Here is a 22,253-nt window from a genome sequence, read left to right as displayed (position 1 = left end):
ATATATAAAGAAGTCTCAAACTCAACAATTTAAAAGCAAACTGTACAATTAGAAGATGGGCTAAAGACATGAAGATACATTTCAGTAAAGAAGATATAAGGATGTCAAATACACACAAGAAAAGATGTTCAACATATTGGCCATTAGGGATAGGCAAATTTAAGTCACAATGAGATATCACTATACTTCTATCGGAATTGCTCAAATAAAAAATAGTGACGACATCAAATCAAATGCTATCAAGGATGTGGAGAGACTGGATAAGTCATTCAGTGCTAGTGGAATATGAAATCGTACATTCGCTCTGGAAAACAATTTGGTAGTTTCTTAAAAACCTGCATATGTAACTATTTGACCCAGTAACTGTACTCATGGAATTTTATCCTAGAAAAACTAAACCTCTGCTCACACAAAAATATGTATAGAAATGTTTATAGCAGCTTTATTTGTTATACTCCCAAATCGGAAACAACCGAGCTGTCCTATGGTAAGCAGTTAAATGGTTAAATAAAACTATATTCATACCTTTTGGAATACTACTCAACAATAAAATGGAATGAACAATGAAATACTCAACTACTTAGATGAGTCTCAGCAGAATGATGCTGAGTGAAGAAAACTAATCCACAGAGGTTACTTGTGATTCTATTTACGTAACACTCTTGAAATGACAAAAGTATAGAAATGAAGAACAGATTAGTGTCCAGGGCTGGAGGAAATGGTGAAGTCTGAGGGAGGCAGGTGTCGCTACATAAGAGCAACATGGGGGACACTTGTGATAATGAAAGTGTCCCGCATCTTGACTGTATCAATATCCTGTTCTAACACTGTACTACAGTTTTGTAAATGTTACCATGGGTGGAAGCTGGATAAAAGGCACATAGGATCTGCCTTATTTCTTAAACTGCATGTGAATCTACAATTATCTCAAAACAATGTTCTACTTAAAAAAAGTCCTAACCCATATCAAGACTTCAATATATATGTAAATTTTCCTATACTCACACATATAATGAAGTTATACAAATTTATTTTTTTATTTCCAAATTCAGCACCCTATGCTTCTGTGATATTCGTTTTCTCTTAATGATAATAAATAAACTTTTCCTTCACTATCTCTGATTCTCTGGACAACTCTGTGTAAAAAATAACCTTGGATCCTTACTCAGAGTTAATCCCAATCTTAACTTGGGTTATCAGAAAATACTCAGCCAACCAGCAATATTTGTGGACACCTAGGATAGAGCATATGCCTCTGAGACAGCTGAGGTCAAAGATGTATTGAGAGAGAAAAATGATAGGGAATGCTTCATTTCTCTCTGTGTGTGTGTTTTTTTTGTTTTTGTTTTTGTTTTGTTTTGTTTTGTTTTTTTGTGGGGGAGGGAGAATGCACAGGAGAGTTGTTGTCCAATTTTGACCACCAACTTATTCCCTGTGCTGACGAGACATATAAATACCTAACAGCTATTAACCAAGTTCCATGAATAAATGACAGAGTAAATGACACATCTCAGTGGAAGTCATTCATTCCTCTAGTATCACAAACAGTAGTTTAAATTATGATTTGCAAAATTGGATTCTGTCATGTCTACTTTAAAAGGAAAAAATCACTATTGTTAAAATCTACCAATCCTCTTTATTTCAAATGTCTTTCTGTATTTTGTTCTATTTAAAATGGTTTCTCTTTTACCTTTTAGATTGAAAAATGTCCTGATATAAATTAAACGAGTAAATAATATACTTCTTAGTTCAAAATACAAAATTAAACTTAAGTACAAATAACAAAGAAAACTATTCATCTGTAGTTTCTAAAATCCAAAATCCATCCTCTCCTTTTTGGGGGGAATAGGATTTGGGAATATTTGGATATTTGCTCTTCTGGTATTTTTCCCATTACCTATGTGTGAATTATCCTAGGTTGCTGAGAGTTAGTCTTTGATCATATTGGAGGTTTTCGATATTTGAACAATCATAAACTCTCTAAAACCCTTCTGTTCCTTCTGAACCATGCTTGTTTTCATGTTTTTTAAAGATAGTGGGACTGAGTGTAAATGAATTACCAATAGAAAGTGAAAGTTGTGCTTTCTTTGGATCATCTAAGATTACTGTCGGTCCTCAAGCAACAGGCCGATCCAGGGGATACCATTTACCTAAACTGAACTCTGAATTTACAAGGTGTGCCAGCTCTACCTTCCTTGCTGCCCTCCTTTCACATCCACTAGTGTGGCAGAAAGTGGTTTTCCAGCCTTTCCGGTCACTCTTTCCCTTTTTTCTTCCCTTTTCAAATCCTATGAGGAGGGGAGGATTTCCTTCCTTACCTGCCTCCGCGCCCCCTTCCTCTTTCCCTTCCTTTCTCTTTTAGTGTAATTACTTCCTGAGAGATAGTCAGGCAATGCTAGTAAGACAAATACTGGTTTGTTTTATAGATGCTTCATTCTAATGGGTCTGAAAACCCTAACAAGGTCCCTAGAAATGTAGAAATTACACTGATTTAAGAAAATTCGCAAGAGGCTAATAAAAGCATCTCTGCGGCCCTGACCTTGTATAATCTAAGAGCAGCCATGTTCCTGGAGGTTGGGGAAGACAAAGGGTAAGAGAGAAAGAGGACAGAGACTAGGACAGATGGGCCTAGAGTAAGTTCATAAGAGCTTGATTAGCGGGGCTAACGGAGTACTTTGTAGTATAAGTAAGGCAACATTTTGCACACACTGCAGACTCCTGGATGAAGGCGGGAGCTGCCTTCCCTCTGGCAAATGGCTATGCCCTTCACCACTGTGGCACGTGACGGAGGAGCTATACTAGTTTTGCAGACTATACTTTAGCTTGCTTTGGATTCTGTTTTTTCTGACATCGATGTCATTGTTTGCATTGTTCCTTTGCACTTACGTGCTCCTGCTCCTTCTCTCATTTTTTTGTTATGTTTGTCTCTCATAATGGTTTCTTTTCTGATGGCACTATTTTTCTGTTGTATTTTCACAATGATGGTTTTAAAACCTCTCATAAATACTGAAAGTGATTTCTTTGTTGAATTTCTGGTCATGTAACTTATACTTTTTCCTGAAATTTTTGAAATCTGCTTTTATTCATGACATATCTAGCATTCCCATTATTAAAGAGAGATATCTGGTATTTACTGATAACTAATCCACAGATGAGTTTCATGGGCCCAAGAAGGTCCTGAAATGGTATGTAAAATTTTATGGGGTATAAACATATATTTTTTTTGGCGGGGGGAGAGCCACTGTTTTAATAAAATTTTTCTCAAAACAGTTTCTGATCCAAAAAAGTTTGAAAGTATTGGTAGAGACTATATAAATAATTCTTTCATGTGTCCCCATTTTTCTAATGGATTTACTATTTACCAGCAAGTTAAGAATCATTAGAGGTTCTTCTGTTGGCAGAATGATATGTCTACAGAAGGCTTATGTTCCAACGCCACTATATTCGGTATCTGTGCCAGGTTACCAATCTAGAAAATCATTATTCTGTTTTTTCTTCAAACTCATTTCCTTCTCTCCTTCCTTCAAGGTTCCCAGTCAAAAAGATATTTACTGAGGACTTGTCCTGTGTTAGACAATGTTCGTGGTGCTGAAGACATATTCTAGCAACACCATGATAGCATGCGCTTCCTCTCCTCTCATCCTCGCTCACATGTTCTTCACTATTTTCACACTGAAATTCTTTCACTAAACTCTTCCTCTATCGCACCTTTTATTTATTATTTCAGCATAAAACATACTTTGTCAGATTCTTCTGCAACTGATGAGGCACTCTGGGAAAAAACAATAATAGAGACTGCTCTAATAAGTTTTTAAGAGTAACTATAGACATGATTGTTATTAATAATTTATAAGCACCATCAAAAAAATCTACTCTGTGATATGCCTATTTAGGTCAGTATATGTTGACTGTTGAGTGTCACCTAGTACCCTAAGTTATTTTTAGAAGCACATCTTTTCATGAAGAAGGGCTAACATAGATTTGTAGCACTTGGACAGCAGCCAGGTAAGCAAATAAACAAACTACAGGGCTCTCGTCTCCACGGCTGTACAGGTAGACAAGCTGCACTGATGTCTGCTTAGCTTTGCTAGTTTATAGCTGCTATAATTTCATGTAATACCTCTAACTGTGTCAACTAGGCGGGGTGAATGTGATAACATATACATCTGTACGCATGTATGCACATATCTGTCATCTATCTATCTTTATAACTTTGTTTTTTCCTTTCATGACTGAATTATAGAAATGTTGAGACCATATGTGTTTTGTTCATGAGTGTGGTTTTACAAGTACAGTGCATAAATGCTGGGAAAGAGTAGGTAAACAGACAGTAATTAATGAAGCAAAGATTCCTAGCTGTATCGCGATGATGTTACTGTTGATGTAATAGTGTTCACTACATGGAATCTGGTGTTATTTGCACATAAATAGGGTTTAGGAAATTATAATTATCTGTATGAAATTATTAATTACATTTTAGGCTTATGAGGATGTGCTCAATTTTCTTAAAAGGGATCACCCCTTCCCCTCCCCGGAATGGACCACCTTCATAAGCTAGAGGAAAAACTGAATTTAATTGGTAAAGCATGACTGAACTGCTAAGTAGTTATTAGTTTTCCAGGAATAAAAACTAGCTTGTAGAATACAGAAATAAGTGAAAGGAAGAAATATTTTACTAAAAACAGACATAAGATACAATGAGAACTTAAATATCTATTTGGCTAAAGAATTGGTGATAATCACTGAGGTCAGGACATCTGTGCATGGCTTCTAATCCTATCAAGAGTTAAAAAAAACACAGATACTAACTGACAGACTAATAGTTCAAAACTATTATGTTCTCCACCTCTGGACACATCGTCCGTTGTACTGCTCTATCGTTTTTGAAATTAGGCACGCCTATGTCACTGCTCTCAGCCAGCAAAACGTAAGCAGAAGTGAGTCAAAAGCTGTATGAACCAATAAACAATTTGCCACATTCCCTTCCCTCTTTGTAGGAATCAAGAAAATATGCCTTGATATGGAGTCTCCAGCACTTTGCATCCCTGAGAGATTTCAATGAGCTGATCTACAGACCTATGCTGGACATGGATATGAGTGAGAAAGAAACTTCTTATATTGATTCTCTGAGATCTGAAGGTTGTGTGTCAATTACAGTATAATCGAACCTAAGAATTGAATAAATTCCTAAAATAATAATATTTATAGAAGGGCCAATATTAACTGAGAGCTTAGTGTGACACACGTACTTTCTAAGCTTGTAGTAACTGGTTAATTCTTTATAAATTCCATATGAGGTAAATACTGTTATTAACCCATTTATAGATGAAGCAAGGGAGGCACAGAGAGGTTAAGCAATCTGACCAAGATTAAGCAACCAGTGGGTGGCAGAATAAGTATTCGTCCTCAGTGGTCTGATTTCCTAGCTCATGCTACACTGCCTCTGTCTGCAAAGAAAGCAACCAAGAAAATGGACTATCTTGAGGATATTACATCGAAAGCACCACACGTGTTTCCTGCTTCTCTATAACCAGAACTAATTACTCAGAATGAAAAAAGCTATGATATATAGAGTACTGTGTGGGTCCTGTTTATGTTCATTCATTTTTTTTTTTTTTTACCAAATATTTATTTAACACCTACTATGAGCCAGGGCATAGGCTAAATGCTATGTACGCATAGATGAATAAACTACATGATTCCTGCATTTGCGCGGCTCAGTTTATTTCATAATGTGAATAAACAAATTAATTTAAAATTAATGTGCAGATAAAGCTGGTTGCATTTTAGAATGAATCTGCCTGAACCCACCTCCCTTTTCCCTGGGTGGACCGCACTGTGCACAGAAGCTGCGGGTTGTTCGCAAACTACTATTAATCATTCCTCCACCAGTTAGTCCTCCTTCTGGGGCGATGCTCACTGTGTGTCATCTTTTAATTCACCCTGGTGCCAGGGTCCCCAGAATCTGGTCCCTTTGTTCCCCTGGATCACCTCTGCCTTTCTTTCCTAGTGTGTCCTAGGGGTATATAAACTGGTGGTCTGGGCGGGTAAAGACTGTGGAGATCCATGTTTGTTCTGCTGCCATCTCTGTAAGTTTCCTATTAAAATACTTTAAAATGACAAGCAAGATTTGTCTGCATTGTTCTTTGGCCTTTCAGCTCCTTTGGCATTTGGGGGGTCCCTCTGCATCCACAGCTGGTTCACAAAACAATTGCATTTTTTATAAACGTTAAGGAAAGAAATGAGATACAGTAATAAAATGGCGGGACTCACTTACTGAATAGGTGAACATACAAGTACACAGATGTGAGCATGACACATGATTACAAAATATGTTAACAAAACAACTTTTGTATTTATTAGGTCTTCTCTATAAAAAAGCCATCAGCCTTTTATTTAACATGTATTATATCCTAGTCAATACCTAGTGATATTTATATTACCTGGATGCTCTGTGTGTGTGTGTGTGTGTGTGTGTATTACACACTCTTACCTATACTATATCTACACATATGCATTTGATATATCTTAAGCCATTAGTATTATTTAGCTCTCTTTCCTATGTATTGCTGAATACTTCTTTCATGGTCTAGAGATGCATCCTAACCTTCTGGCTATATCATTTGTTCTTATGCTATTTCATTTGTTCTCATGCATGTTATAGTGAGTAGCTACTATTAATGACGATTTTTGCTAAACTCTCAAACATTTTGGATTCACAGTACAGGGAGATAGTGATTGATGAATGTATATGAATTAGCTAAAATGAAACTTCAGATGAAAACAACCCAAAAAACCCCCAAACAACAGCAAATATTACTAAGTGTAGGTCAGACTGCAAAAGACATGCTTAATAAGAAGAAAATATTTGTTAGCAACCAAATCAAACAGCCAATAACATGAAAAATGAGGAGTCTGGTCAAGGAGGAGAAACAGGTGAATGCTGCGCTTCCTTCCTCCTATGACCGCATTAAAATTACAACTAAATTATATAACGGTCAACTTGGAGAACCATCTTAAGACTAGCTGAACATAACTCCTATAACTGAGGATATAAAGAAGAGACCACATCGACACTGGTAGGAGAGGCAGAGACGTAAAATGGGCTGGGTTCTGTAGCTGTACGTGGTGGCTGAGTATCGGGAGGGATGTCTTGGCTGCAGAGGTCCCCCCAGAGAAGCGAGGGGTCCCAGCCCCACACAAGGCTCCCCAGCCCAGGGTTCCAGTGCTGAGAAGAGGAGTCCTCACAGATTTGGCTGTGAAAATCAGTGGGGATACCTAGCATATGAGTGAGAAGGCAACCGGAAACAGATGTCCCCTTAAAAGGCCTGCGCACATGCTCATTCACAACATGGGCAATCACCCGAGGCTCCAAGGGAGGGACAGCAGCTCACCGAGGTGCCAGAGACATACAAAGAAAGAGTTTGTGTGGCTTCAGGGAGAAGGCCGGAGGAACAGCCACCACGGTCCCTGCGTTGACCCTCCTGTGCAGCCTACAGGTGGGCACCACCTTGCCTGTGTTGAGCCCTCCCCCTACATGCCAGTTCTGAATCTGCACTGGCCTGGTGAGATCTGCTCACTCCGTCTCAGCGACTCCCCGAGACCCCGCCCCACCTAACTCACAAATTACTGGAAGCATATTTGTGGCTAGGCTGCCAGCTCCACTTTGCCATTTGGGCAGAAGACTCTTTCAACAACAATCGACAGGTCTCCTGTGGCAGGCAACCAGCCCTGGCCTGAGCTGCAATATTTCTTAAATGAATCTTGGGGGTCTGCAGGCCTGAGGAGGGCAGCGGCTGGCCTTGGTGTGTTCTGAGACTTTTACAAGTGGCCAGAGGCTCAGCACTGGCATGAAATCTGAATTGGAACTAACCTGGGGAACACAGCTTGCCCCAACCTGGTGAATTCCTGGAACCCTGTCTCACTCAAATTGTATAATGCCTGAGGCTCTCTCAGCTGCCAAGCCTTACAGGTAGCAAGCAGAGAGCCTCAGGCCTTGGGGAGCCCTGAGCCTTTAGCTAGGCTGTCTCAGGCTGAGTACTGGTGGCAGCCAGCTTCGGTTCAGGGTGTGACCTCTACTGCATGCCTCTAGGTCCAGCACTGAGACCAAAAGTGGATAGCTCTGTAGCTCCTACCAGGTAACCCTGGGCAGGTCACAGACAGCAGCTGACCTTGGCCCACATGGAGCCCCTCGCAAGGGGCCCCAGAAGTAGCACACTGAGGAGCTGGCATCAGACCATAACAGAGAGCACTACCTGATTAGCACTACAGGTAGAAAAGCCAAAGGGTGATCTCAACAGAAACAAGCCTGCTGGAATGGATCCCACTTCATGGGTGAGCCGCCACACAGGAGCCCAGACTCTATGGGCCTGGCCATCCTCATAGCCAGTCAGCCCTCATGAGAGTCTACCTCATCCACTAACGTGTCATCAGTAATCAAGGCATAACTACAACAGGAGGGCACATACAACTTACACAAGGGAGAATGCAGGAGTACCTGGGGCAGGTGCTTAGGGATACTATGCCACTGGGCACCTACTGCATAAGGCCACCTGACCAAGACTGGAAAATGTAGCAAACCTAATACATAGAAACTAACAACAGAGAGGTAGACAAAATGAGAAAACAAAGAAACATGCCTCAAAGAAGAGAAAAAGAAAAATCCAGAAAAAGAACGAAATGAAATGGAGGTAAGCAACCTAAGACATACAGAGTTTGAAACACTGGTTATAAGGATACTCAATGAACTTAGGGGGAGAATAGGTGATCTCAGTAAGAACTTCAACAAAGAGATAGTCAGGATTAAAAAGGACACAGAAACCATAAAAAAGAACCAGTCGGAAATGAAAATTACAATAACCAAAGTGAAGAATATACTAGAAGGAATCAACAGTAGATTAGGTAAAGCAGAGGACTGAATCAGTTGGAAGACAAGGTAACAGAAAACATCCAACTGGAACAGCAAATAAAAAGAAAAAAAAAGAAAAAAAAAGGAAAGTATAAGGGACCTATGGGACAACATCATGCTTACTAACATTCTTATCATAGCAGTACCAGAAAGAGAAAAGAGAATGCATGGGATTGAGAATCTATGAAGCAATAATGATGAAAAATTTCCCTAATCAGGTTAAGGAAATAGACATACAACTCCAGGAAGTGCCGAGAGTCCCAAACAAGATAGTACTGGCACAAAAACAGACACATAGATCAATGGAACAGAATAGAGAGCCCAGAAATAAACCTGTGCCTATACAGTCATTTAATATAAGACGAAGGAGCCAGAGGCCAGAATATACAACAGGGTAAAGACCATCTATTCAATAAATGGTGCTGGAAAAACTGGACAGACATGCAAACAAACAAACAAACAAACAAAACAAAAAAAAAAACCCAAACTGGACTGCCTTGATATACCATACGAAAGAACAAACTTGAAATAGATTAAAGACTTAAATGCAAAACCTGAAACTAAAAAACTACAAGAAAACACAAGCAATAAATTCTCAGATATTGCTCTTAGTAATATTTTTTTTTGAGACATCTTCTTGGGCAAGAGAAAGAAAAGAAAAAATAAATAGAACTACATCAAACTAACAAATTTTTCACAGCAATGGAAACCATCACCAAAACAAAAAGACAACCTGCAGAATGGGAGAAGACATCTGCCGACGTACATCTGACAAGGGGTTAATATCCAAAATTTATAAAGAATTTATACAACTCAACAGCAAAAAAACCAAACAAACCCCAAATCCCATTAAACTTGGACAACAGATCTGAATAGGTCTTTTCCTAAAGAGAACATACAGATGGCCAGTAGACATATGAAAAGATGCTCGATATCACCGATCATCAGAGAAATGCAAGTTAGAACCACTATGAGATACCACCTCACACCTGTCAGAATGGCTGTCATCAATAAATAAATGAAAGAACAACAAATGTTGGTACAGATGTGGAGAAAAGAAAATCTTTTTGCACTGTTGGTGGGACTGCAAATTTGGAAACTATGGAAAACAGTCTGGAGGTTACCTGAAGACAACGAACACAGATTCGAACAGATCTATGCAACTCTATGTTCACTGCAATAGTCAAGATATGAAAGCAACGTATGTGCCCATCGACAGTCAACTGGATAAAGAAGTTGTGGTTCATATATATGATAGAATAATACCCAGCCATAAAAAAAAAAAAAAGAAAGAAAAAAAGAAAGAAACCTTACCATCTGCAGTGACATGGATGGATTTAGAGGGTATTATGCCGAGTAAAATAGTCAAAGAAAGATAAATACCTTATGATTGCATTTTTATGTGGATTCTAAAGAACAACAACAACAACAAAAAACCCAAAAAACAAAAACAGACTCGTAGATACAGAGAACAAACTGGTGATTGCCAGATGTGGGGTTAGGGACCTTGGGGGAAAATGTGAAGGAATTAAGAAGTACAAATTGGTAGCTATAAAATAGTCATGGGATGTAAAGCACAGCATAGCGAATACAGCCCATGATACTGTAGTAGCTACATATGATATCAGAGAGGTACTAGACTAATTGGAGGGAATCACTTCATAAATTATATAAACGTCTACCCACCATGCTATACAGCTGAAAGTAATATAAAATAATACTGAATGTCAACTCTAACTGAAAAATTAAAAGAAAAATAAGTAAGTAAATAAATAATAAAGACATGAAAAAGAAAGTGGGTAGGAGAGTAAACTTTTTTTGGTCTAAAATTATGTTTCCAGTACGGGTTTCTTATTTTGAGCTGAGTTACGGTCTCACTTTTTTGCTCGTTGCTGCTCTCTCTGGACCGCCCCGTTCGTAGCTTCTGCCTCCTTTCCCCCCTGCATTGCACTTCTTTGTATCATTTTTGCACCTTATTTACTTTTTTATCAGAAAGAGGAAAAGGTATTATTATTTGGTTAAAATATGATAGCATAATCTTAGTCGCATAACACGTAAAGCAAAATCTTTTCACATAAAATACACTATAAAAGAAAATTACTAGTTTATTCACGGTGGACTTTGAAAAACCACATTGGTATATATTCATTTTAAAGGGAGTTATATTTATTCTGTATGTTTGAGGCAGATGTATGCCTGTTTGATAAAAGGTAGATTAAACCATTCAAGAAAAAAAGCCTTCTTTCTATCCATAAAATAATTAATCATATTGGAGGGCTGATATTACTTTTTTTTTAATGTTGTAGAAAAAAATGTTTCATGACAGAGTATTATTTGATTCTTTAATTTGCCTTTTATTCTATGTTATTTTCTTCACAGAAAGCAGCTTTCTGAGCATGAAAAATATTTAGGTGACTCTCTTTGCTTCTTGGGTGCATCACTACTCCCTATGATCTGGTTTCCTGGTTTTGAAAGAAATAAACTTGTTTTATAGTCTTTCAAGAATAGTTTTCAATGTGAAAGTAACATATGAGAAAACTAAGCCCATAAACATCTGGCGAGGTTCTATGTGCTACTATAGGATATAAGAGCAGTGATTTTAGTGTGCGGTCCAGGAAATTGGGTTTGATTATCACAAAATATTTATTTGCAATATCTGTAAATTCTGAATCTCGACTAAAAGAATACAGTTAGGAGCAGAGAGCATCAAGACAGAGTAGTATGGTTGGTTCTCGAGCATTCCTTATTATGTAACTGAGGCGAGTCACCCAGTGGAGCACTGTCAACTCATTTCCTGTAATGGTTGTTTCTCAAAGAGGTCGCCAGGTATGAGCCCCCACAGAAGATCTGGTTAGAGTACACATAAAAGTTTTACTGGTGAAACAATTTAAGAGACAATTTAATGTATTTTTTCACTTAATTAATGCTTGCCAAAAAAAAAAAAAAAGTGGCTCCAACATTTTGAACAATTAAGGCAGTACTGTGGTTTCTAAAAACAAAAACAAACCAAAGATCTTTTATTCAATGAGCTCTCTGTTACCTATGATTAGCAAATATTGAATTGCATTTTCACTTTAACTATTTTTCTTACTCAACCATTTTTTTTTTTATTTAGAAAAACTGACACCAGTGTACAAAGCTTTTTAGAGCTTGTAGACACTAATTTTTTCACTTCCTGTAGCGCTAGGCTCTCAATTTGAAGCAATTTTAGGCCAGAAATAATTACTCTAATTTCAATTAAGAAAATTGTAAAATTACATGTGAAGCATTTAATTCTATATAGTAATTATCCTATTTGAAGGAAGCAGTCTATTCTTTTATCCTAATAATTACCGTTGTGGTGAATAAGCTTAAATATCTAGAAATTATAATTAAAAATTATTTCCCACAAGACTTATAAATTGATCACTATAAGAAATCACACAGAAGAGGACTTACTTAATTTTGAGGAGTATCTTTATGCTAAATTGTAAAATTTTTAATTATCTTTAAAATTTCATCCATTGCTGTAAAATAAATGGTTTTAAATTCCAATAAATATTTTATACAAAAGGTGTCTTAGTTATATAATGTTTACAAGTCTTATATTATTTAAATTTATTGAGTTTATGATATTCGCTATTGCGTGGTGATCTGCTCAGGGATGTGCTGGTGGCTAGGTAAACTGCCTCTTCTGGGAGCTTGGGGCTGATTCTCTAGTGGGGAGAGTCAGTCGCTGGCCTGCTAATAAAGGCTCACAATGCATCTCAATTGGCTTCGTGGGTCTTGGATTTGATCGCACCACAACACTATATGAGAGTAAGAGTTCTGATTAATGCTCTTTTCCTAGCACTTGTTACAAGTCCACTAATAAATAGTAATTATATCAGCTGTTTTACAAACTAACATGCATACAGTTAGTTGCATTTCTATCAAACCAAAACAATAAATTTTCCAGAAACTCAAATATGGTTTTTAAAGGTCTAACATTTTTTAATGCAACGCTTAACTGTGGTGATATATACACATATACACACACATATGCAGAAGTAAATCTTTTATCCTGCTTTGCAGGGTCCACAGTGTCACCCTCTTGCCAATTTCATCACTCCCTCAGCACTACTTAGAATCTCTACTTCCCTCTACTGTCCTCGAAGCTCGTGCTGTTCATTCCTACTTTCATGCTATTTCTCTCACTGAAATGTTCATGCCTTTCTGATCAGCATTTAATGGTTCCTATGCTTACTTGATATCACATGCCATTCTTCCTCTAAAATATCTTTGCCTATAAATTTGGAAATTAAACATTTTACTGTAATATAGTGGATCTAAACTTTTCATTTACTACTTCATGCATTTATACCTGACTCTCTCTCTAAACTGTAAGCAGCAAGAGATCAGGATGTTTGTCTTACGCAACTTTGTGCCCCACCCCACATCAAAGTATTTAGAACAGCATTTACAAATAACAGGTATGCAATAACACTTGTTAATTGGATTGTTCTCTCTTGGCGTTTCCATGTAAATTAGATTTAACTTTTAAAACAAAATTATGCTAGAGACGACTTTTGAAAGGCAGAGCAAAGCTATTAATTATTAAACATGCTTATGCATTTTAACAAATCCATCTAAAGCCTGGCCTATTTGGCTTTTCTGCTGATACACACTATGTGGGGTGAAAGCAGTTATCAAACTTCTGGTAATGGAATCAAAAGTTACTACTTTCTTAATAGCTGATCATTTCTTTGTAGGAGATAATGATTTGCCAATGACAATATATTTAACCCAAACAGAAAAATACAACATGGTAAGTTAAGAACATAGTAACAATTTAGCCTGCTTTTGTGAAGTTTGCTTTAGGCTATACAATCATTTAAGTAATCAAATGCAAGCTGGCCAATTAGTGTTTGATTCTTTCTGATATTTATGAGGCATGCCAAAGAAAAATGTTTCTATTCAAAAAAGCTAATACGTTTGCCTCTAAATTGAAATAATATGCTTATGAGTTTTACAATTAACTTTCTAATTACAAAAGCTCTCAACTTTGTGGGCACTTTTCATTTTGTCTATCCAGAAAACCACCAAATCCTACTCCCTTCCTTTTACTTTTATAAAACCATCTTTGAAAGTAATTTTCTCTCTCATAATAGACAACGAAGAAAATCACCTAGTAGCTGAGTACCCAGCAAACTTTTCATTATATTTTTACCTCCTATCTAATTGAATAAATATTTTTAAAACTGTATTTGCAAATTATCAATTTTATAATTATTTTTAAAATGTATTTAAATGTAACATTTAATTTTGAATTCATTTTTAGTTTTCAAGTATAAAACGTTTTCCTAAAGAATAGCATAATACTTGTGCTTATATAATTTAAATAAATTTAAACATTTACCTCATTTCATGCCTCAGTTATTAAAATTATATTTAAATTAAATCTTCTATTAAAATTTAATATTTCAAAAATTTTTACTTTTGCAGTGGTTTTAAACTATTTTCCCAATCTACATTAGTTTCCTGCATAAAATTTTGCTTTAATTTATTTTAACTCAATCTTCAAAATTTAAATAGTTCGCATAAATTTAATAAGGGGCATATGCTAAAAAAAACTTGCTATACACATATACACAAGTTATAATTACAGGTGGACAGTTGCCACTCAGTATTTAATAAATTTCATATTTCCTTTTTTACATAAAGGCAGTTTATATGTTTAAAATAATACATAAAAACATGACTAGAAAACTCAGCACAATTCACCAATCCATATCCATTGATTTGACCTTCAATGAAAGTTTATTTGAATCTAAACATAAATGAGTATAAAATTATGTACCATTTAGCTGATAATATATGACCTCTGTCTCCCCTAAAGGCATATTCTTCCTAAGGCAATAGACAGATATGATTGATTAATGAACAATTTAAAGATGGCAAAAACCCTTTGCAAAATGCTAAGAACCTTTCCTCTTGTAATTTACTCAATATAAGACAGAGATTATTAACAAACGTTTTAGAATACTGTCCATATAGACTCAATTAACTGAGATGCTTAGGGCTCTGGTAGAGAGTTTTCTACTTACGTGAAAATCTGCATTAAACAAAACTATTTAATTTTCTTTAACTCAACATCCTAACTCAATACCCAAACTCACTTGACCATGTAATACTTTACTCAAGTAACGCTTGTTGACAGCCCTTTGATCTTATTTTGGAATACGTCGACAGTGATATGTGATTCTTCCTTTAAAAACATTATGTACAATGAGCCAGGAGCCTGTCAGTCACTACGTTAGGTCATTCATGCCGCCTCTCACCTGCCCATGAAGGCAGAGACCTTTTCCTAGTCATTGCTGTGTCCCCAGAGGTTAGAAACAATGCTTACTGTAGTGCCGGTTTAGAGTGACACCCTGGCTCTAGTAACTGTGTCAGGAGTTAAGCCAACAAAGATTAATAGGGAGTATTTTCTACTTGAGAAGCTTACAGTCTTGTGGAGAGACAGATAAAGATATAAACAATATAAACAATTACAATGTAATCGGGTAACTGATGTTTGAATAAAGCTCCGAGAGGGCACGTGTGAAGGACTTGGAAATTCTGCTGGAGAGATCAGGGGGAGATGACGCTAGAAATAAGCCTAAAGGACAAAGCAGGATGTAGCAGGGAGGTACTGACCTTCGATGTGGCCACACTGAAAAAGGAGAACCCTAAGACTTTCAACTCAAATAACAATGGTTTCTTAGTGATTTTTCCTTTCCTCCTAATACTGCAGACTTCCATAAATAAGTGAATGAATACATGAATTTTGGTTCAGTGAGATTTGTGATTACCTCAATTGTCCCAGTTTGAATCCCATTCAAACATTTCCAAGGAACTTTGTGGACTACGAATTCCTGACAAGAAATGGTAAAATACAGAAAGAGGAAGGGGCCTGAGGACTGAGGCAGCAGGAGGCGGGGGGGATGGCGTCCCACGGCACAGGCCCTGGGCCCGCAGAAAGCTTTCGGCCATCTCTAACACTCTGAACTCTACGGTTCTGTCCCCTCACTGTCTCTCTCAAGGTTGTGTTATTATCCTTTAAACTATATCATATTTCTTGCTGAGAAAAAAAATAGGGCATACTAGATATCTTTTTCCTTTTATGGCCTCATCGAGCTAGTGTATTTTTGACCAAGAAATATGAGTCAGACACTATACCATATTCTTTAAACCTATCATCTGAACTTTAAAATGGTTCTATGAAATATATATTAACCTCCGATTTCATAGATAAGAAAAGAGAGGCTCAAGAAGTCTTGTAGCAAGCTCAACCAGCAGGTTTAGTATTTAATAAACACATGCTTATTTAATGCCTATTCTAGAAAAGGCACTATTTCTAGGAACTAGGAATATAATGATGATCAAGATTGCAATGGTCTGTACCCTCAAGGAGTTTACAATTCTCATGTAGTGAAACAGAAAATATGTTAAAAAGTAAAAAAAAAAAGAAAAAAAAAGAAAATTAAGCTTAGTTATGGAATAGAGAGTGACTAGGAAAATTGCATATTTTGAGTCATTGCATAGTCATTTCTGCCTCTATGAGAAGGTAACATATGAGCTGATATCTCAGTGATGAGAAGAATCTAGGCATCCAAGATAAAAGGTAAAAACATACTGGACAGTAGGGAGAGCTAGCTGAGAAGGCATTACATTGAATATGAGCTTGGTATATTTAAGTAACAGAAGGAATATTAGTGTGTGGCTTAAGCTTGGAAAAAAAGAAGACCAAATGTATTCTTAAATTAGGCAGTGACAGGATCACTAAGGGTCTTGAAGAAGTCTTTGTAAGATTTCAAAAATAATAATAATTAGATTTATACTTTATCTCATTCTGGCTGCTGTGTGAGGAAAAATTGTACAGGATCAAAGTGGAAGCTGAAAATTAGTTAAGGTAAATATTGGGGCTGTCAGGATGGAGAGAATTGTGGTAGACAGCATGGGAACTGGAGAAGAGAGGTCGGATTTTGGATATGTTTTATAGACAGAGCCAATGGACTAGCTGATATAATACAGAGGTAGACGGAGTGGGGTTAGAGGAATGGCGAGGAAAAAACATGAATGAAAAAGCACTTCCCATTAGGGTACTGCTTCTAGTTTGGAGGAATAAGGTCCCAACGAACTGAATCTCTCGGAGACAGCAGAGTGAAGTGGGAACCATGGAAAAGAGAATGCCCGGGAAGGGGAACGCCAAATCCCATGCTTAAATTATGTTTAGGTCTCTTGCTGGCTCTTGAACCATGATGAGCAGGACACACAAAAGCACTCTGAACTAAAATCTGAGCCACAGCCCACTGCAGAGGTGACAAAGTATGAAGTCTGAGTCTAACATAGTTAACTGCCTGTTAAAACAATAATGGCAACACTCCTTAGAAGAACGTAACAGAATTCAGAGGTTCTGTACATAACATTTATAGTTTCTGGGATACAATAAATAGCTTCGAAGAGCCATAAAAATATGACCCATTTTCATGAAAAAAAGATAATCAGTGAATATCAACCACGAGATGATCGGGTGTTGGGATTATTAGACAAGAGCTTTAAAATAGCTGTTATAATGAAGGAAAGGAAAATACAATCACGATGAAAGAAAGATAGGAAATCTCAGCAAATAGAAAATATAAAATAGAATCAAATGGAATTTTAGAATGCAAAGGTAAATATCCGAAATAATAATTCATGAGATGGGTTTAATAGCTGAATGAAAATATAGAGAAAGTCAGTGAATGTGAAGATAGATCAACAGCAATTATTTAACCCGAGGAAGAAAGAAAAACAGATGGAAAAAATTAATAGAGCTTTAGATAGCTGACGTAAAATATCAGAAGGTCTATCATACATGCAATTAAAGTCCCCAAAACAAAAAGGGGGCAGCAGTAAATATTTGAAGAAATAATGGCCAAAACTTACTACATTTGGAATGATATAAATTTACAAATTTAAGAAGCTGAGTCATCTCTTAGAAAATACAGATACATATACACACACCCCAGGAACATCATAGTCGAATTGTTGAAAACCGAAGAAAAAGACAAAATCTTCAAGCCTTGGGGGTGGCTTGGGGGAGGGGGAGGCACAATACATATAAGAGAAAAACATGGAAGCCCAGAAAACAGTGGGAAAACATCTTTAAATTACTGAAAGAAAAATGATATACTATAAGCCCAGAATTCCATATTCAGTGAAAAATATCCTCCGGAATGAAGGAAATTTTAAAACACTACTCTCTGAATATACAGAACGAGTAGACAAAAAATTCAGTAAAGATGTAGACCACCTGAACCACACTATCAATTACTTTGACCTAATTTAAATTTGTAGAATAATTGTTTGATGACTGAAAAATGTACATTATTTTCAAGTGTACACAGTACATTTGCTAAGATACGCCATATATACTGAGTCATAAACTAATCTTACAACTTTATATACTGAAATCATATAGAGTATATTCTTTGGCTATAATGAAATAATAAGATATAGTCACAAATTAAACCCACTTATAAATAATATATTGTTATAAAAGAAATTATAAATAGGAAATATTTCAAACTTGCTAATGAAAGTTAAATGGATGTGTCTACAGCCATGCCACCCTGAAAGTGCCCAATCTTGTCTGATCTTGGAAGCTAAGCAAGGTCGGGCCTGGTTAGTACTTGTATGGGAGACCACCTGGGAAGACCAGGTGCTGTAGGTGTGAAAAAAAAAAAAAGTTAAATAGATGTGAGATGCGGCTAATGAAGTGCTTAGAAGGAAATTTATAGCCTTAAATACTCATAGTAAAAAAGAAGGTCCAAAAGCAACGACCTAAACTTTTATCTCAAAGAATTAGAAAAAGAATGTAAAGTAAAACTAATTTAAGCAAAATAAAGACAATAATAAAGGTGAGAGCAGAAATCACACATGATTATCTGGCAGAGAATCCGTTAATCTAGCTCATCTCGTATCTAGGACAGGTTTGGAGATCACCCAAGAGCTGGCCCTCTGTTCTGCGTTGATACATATGCATATGTTTTCTGAAGGAGATAGTAGGATCTAGAGTCACTAGCACGATTTAGAACATGCTTGTTTTTATGAGTTCGATCAATTGGCATTCTTGCTCATGTAGCAAGAAAAATACGTTTATATGAAATTGTTGGTTGACTGGAATTGAACCACTTTTAATTTGAAAGATCTTTACAATAATGACTAAAGAAAAGCTCAGAGTTTGAACACATTACAGCTTTCCTCTGATACATACATTTCCATCAATGATCATAAACATCCTAAGCTCTTCTGGAAGACCAAATAGAAGGATGGAAGGAGAGGGAGGGAGGGAAGAAGGAGAGAATTACATCTCCCCTTATGTTCTCAGGAGACAATCCTTTTTTTTTTTCAAAGGTAAAGAAATAGGTAAGTTCCTGATCTCAGAGCAATGCTTTCAGATCTGTCTAGTGCTCCCTTGTATGATGGAGGTGGACCAATCCATCAGTGATGGGATCAAGACGGGAAATGCTTAAACAACAGTTAAGACATTTTCTGAAGTCTGTTCATCTGGTCCTTGACTACACAAAGAGGTGTATGTATGTTAGACAAACATCTCCTTTGAAAGGGCATGAAATACTGTTTCTCTATATCTGTCTAGGTATGATATAAAATAGCTGAAACAGAAAGGCAAGACTCAGTTACCATGATATGCTACATATTATATTAGAAGACCTACAATGGGCTCTTGGTCTGTAAGATGAAACTGGCAACAAAAGTGGTAGTTGCAATTTTTAACAAATATCCACAGGGAAAATATAAGCCAATTAGAGAGACTCCTCTTAAAAGTGCAGAACTTGAGTTCAGGTTTGCTGTGTCTAATTGAAAACAAATATAAATGGAAGGGAGGCAAAATTCAAGATTAAAAAAGGTATTTGTATAACTATTTCCTTTAACTTGAAAAAATAAAAGGAACTGAAATAGTATTTCCAATTGTCTCAGCGTTTTACTTTATAGCTGCAAATCAATATACTCTTGATAGTATTTACATATAAAAATTTCAAATAAGTATATTTTAGTGGTACTTAAATTTTCCATAAATGCTTGAAACTAAACACAAAAGAGCCTTTAAATTTAAATGATCTACATATAATCATCAGAACATTTTCTGGAATAAACTAATATTCCATTGATGCTTTGGATTCCAAAGTTTACCAAGCCAAAAAAAAAAAAATCAAAGAAAAAATCATATTAAAGGATATTACTTAGAAGTAGGACGACTGATTTCATACTAGATATTCTATGACACATAATTATCCTAATTTTTGGAGTATTGCATTTATAATTTGCTTTATTAGAAGGAAAGTAAAATCCAGTGAGAACTGTTCAATTTTAAGTTTGGTAGGCTACGACGAGAATTTTCAGAATCTTGTCTATGTGCTAAAAATGTGTTTTGAGAGAAAGCCTCCACTGCTGCCCCAGGATAACTCTAGGCAACTATCTAGGACTCTAACCTTCAGCATAATTACTGTTCTTCAACTTCAGGATAACTAGACAAATTATACGGATTAAATACAATTTTAAAACCAATCAGCCATAGTAAAAGGAGCAATCTAGTCTAGGGAAGTTGTGATAAGAGTAGCTTCTGAGAAAGAAGGTGGATTATAATTTCTGAATGGGACTCAGCTAGGAGTCCCAGCGAACTAGAGGTGCTAACTCTAGAAAGCCAACAGGTAAAATGATCACAGAAAACACTTCCCCATGGAACATCCAGCTGTGACCTGGAAGGCCATCAACAATCACAGTGTGCCCTACCGGGACCTCCCTTCTGAATACTGCTGACTCTACTCAGTCTTTATCTTCTGTGCTTCAAAACACCTTCGGTTCTGGGCAAGATCACCGTCTTTAATTTGGTAGCATTTTGGTTAGTATGTCATAATTACAGAGTCTAATATTTTTGCAAAAAACGTATAAATATTCACACTAAGTGGGATAAATAAAGAAAACAAATAGCCACATATTGGTTTAAATTAAGTTTTGTCACCAGATATGTTTTCCCTAAGTACATGAAAAAATGTATGGTTTTCAGAAGTTTCAAAAAAATTAAGAGACCTATAACAAATTCTAGTAGTGAAACTCATTTCCATTTGATGCAAATGCTTAAGTGAGTGCAAATTTCATTAATTCTTTTATTTTCCAATGATGTTATTCAGTTGTTATATTATAGTCCTAGTAAGTAAACATAAATCTTTTTGTGTGCTTTCATTTTCATAATCAATGAAATAATTATATTAGCCTCCTTGAGGCTAAGTAAGATTAATAAAAAATATCACATATAAAAATATGAATGATGGCTTTGTAGGAAAGTTTACTTTTATTGATTCATTATATAAAACTCAAGAGCAACAGTATGCTTGTGATGTCTCCTTATCCATCGGTCTGGCTCTCCAGGAGACAGGTTCCAGCACCAACACTGACTAGAGTCGTATTAACAAAAGTGGCAGTATTTGTCATATGCATACACTGAGATCCGAGGGAAAACTAAATTCAGTCACAGAGAAAATTAATTTACAAAATTAACATATGTATAATTATATCTGAAGACTTAGCAAGAACTTCATAAACTGACAGACGAGTTTGCAACCAATGACAAGAAAGTCTTCGACTAATGTGTAAATTTCTTGGTTTCACTCTTGTGGATCTTTTAAGTGTAGTTCTTATAAGAATTATGTAGAGAACAGAAATATCCCTTTTGAAGTCCCTTCATAGTCCATGCTTCCGCAATTCTTATTTATTTATCTATATACCCTGTGTACCTGCAATTCTTATTTATCAATATACAGTTATGTAAACTATTAGCATACATGCATGCATACACGTAAATGTTATATTCTTTTAAGCAAAGCTTAATATTAAATTAATATAGAGCTAAATAACAAAACGGGATAAACTCGTAGCATGTATAATGAATTTATACATTTTTAACTATCCTCATTTTTCACAAAGTCTTTCTGACTTATGTCTCTCCTTTTTATTTACACTCTTTACATCCGTGTTAACTGGCATATAACTGCAGTTTCAAATCTCCCATATGTACAACATACGCGAAAGTTAATAATGAAGGAAAGAAGGCTAGGCACGTCCTTACGCTGAGTTATTATCTCTAGAAACCTTTAAGCTACATGTAAAGCTTTCTTATGGTGGACGACAAGTGCTTTGCGGCCTTGTAAGGTAATAAGCTTCAGGAATAAAACCATCGCTCCTACTCTCTAGACACTTTTGTATAGCAACGGTATTAACAAAATCAGGATATGAACATTGATACTATGGAACGTACAAAAGTAAAGATAATAAATATGGTTTG

The 22,253-nt window shown here is 36.2% G+C and overlaps 1 protein-coding gene and 1 pseudogene across 16 annotated transcripts in view; one reads left to right on the top strand and one right to left on the bottom strand.

Annotated features, from left to right (window-relative positions):
- Window positions 1-22,253, bottom strand: part of NBEA (neurobeachin) — a 611,133-nt gene that overhangs the window by 217,316 nt on the left and 371,564 nt on the right. The window lies entirely within an intron of this gene.
- Window positions 18,505-18,623, top strand: LOC118609739 (annotated as a pseudogene).

The sequence above is a fragment of the Rousettus aegyptiacus genome, unplaced genomic scaffold, assembly GCF_014176215.1.
Source record: "Rousettus aegyptiacus isolate mRouAeg1 unplaced genomic scaffold, mRouAeg1.p scaffold_m13_p_11, whole genome shotgun sequence".
Classification (NCBI taxonomy): Eukaryota; Metazoa; Chordata; class Mammalia; order Chiroptera; family Pteropodidae; genus Rousettus; species Rousettus aegyptiacus.
Note: the sequence above shows the minus strand (reverse complement) of the source record. Positions and strands in the feature narration are given on the sequence as shown.